Source organism: Tupaia chinensis, unplaced genomic scaffold (assembly GCF_000334495.1).
Source record: "Tupaia chinensis unplaced genomic scaffold, TupChi_1.0 Scaffold000286_1, whole genome shotgun sequence".
Lineage (NCBI taxonomy): Eukaryota > Metazoa > Chordata > Mammalia > Scandentia > Tupaiidae > Tupaia > Tupaia belangeri.
Genome location: NW_006159770.1, coordinates 710,055 through 710,861, shown reverse-complemented (window position 1 = coordinate 710,861; position 807 = coordinate 710,055). Strand labels below are relative to the sequence as shown.

The following is an 807-nucleotide window of genomic DNA, read 5'->3' as shown; positions in this document are numbered from 1 at the left end:
GACCGCCCCTTCTGCTCTGGGCCGGAATCGAACCCACCCCGGAGTCCAGACCCCCACCCGACGGTCCCGCAGCCCGGGCGCCCAGCTCCTGCCGCCCTGCCCCAGCCCCGGCCCTCCCAGCCCCTGCTCTGGCACACACCTCCATGTCGGGGGCCTCTGCTGGGAATCCCACCCCCTCCACTTGGGCCCAAGGGCCGGCTCCAGGCCCTGGGCAGATGCTCTTCCCCTGGAGCAAGGGCCGGCGCTGACTAGCCCCTGCCCCTGCCTCCTCTCCTCCCGCCCTGCCCTCTGCTCCCTGCTGTCTCTGTGCTGTCTGCACTGTCTCTGCCTCCGGGTCTCTCCATCGCTTTGTTTCTTCCTCCCTGTGGGTTCCCTGCCTACCCTGTGTGCTCTCCTCCCTGTCTCCCCTGCTCTCTGTCTCCCCATCTCTGCTTCCCTGTGTCTCTCATCTATTTCTTCCTGTCTATGTTCCCTTCTCTGTCTCCCATCTCTGACTGTCTCTCTCTAACTTCCTTCCCTGGCTGAATATCTGAACATCTCTGTCTCCCCATCTCTGCCCTCTGTCTCCCATCTCTGCCCTCTGTCTCCCCATCTCTGCCCTCTGTCTCCCCATCTCTGCCCTCTGCCCCTCTATCTTCTGCCTTCTCCATCTCCCCATCTCTGCCCTCTGTCTCCCATCTCTGCCCTCTGTCTCCCCATCTCTGCCCTCTGTCTCTCCATCTCTGCCGTCTGTCTCTCTGTCTCGCCCCTCTGTCTCCCCGCCTCTCCATCTCTCCCCGTCTCCCACAGGCATGGATCCGCAGCCTC

The 807-nt window shown here is 63.6% G+C and overlaps 1 protein-coding gene across 1 annotated transcript in view; it reads left to right on the top strand.

The window, feature by feature from the left end:
• ZNF579 (zinc finger protein 579) overlaps positions 1-807 on the top strand; it is a 21,210-nt gene that overhangs the window by 18,268 nt on the left and 2,135 nt on the right. The gene's annotated exons all lie outside the window — the stretch shown is intronic.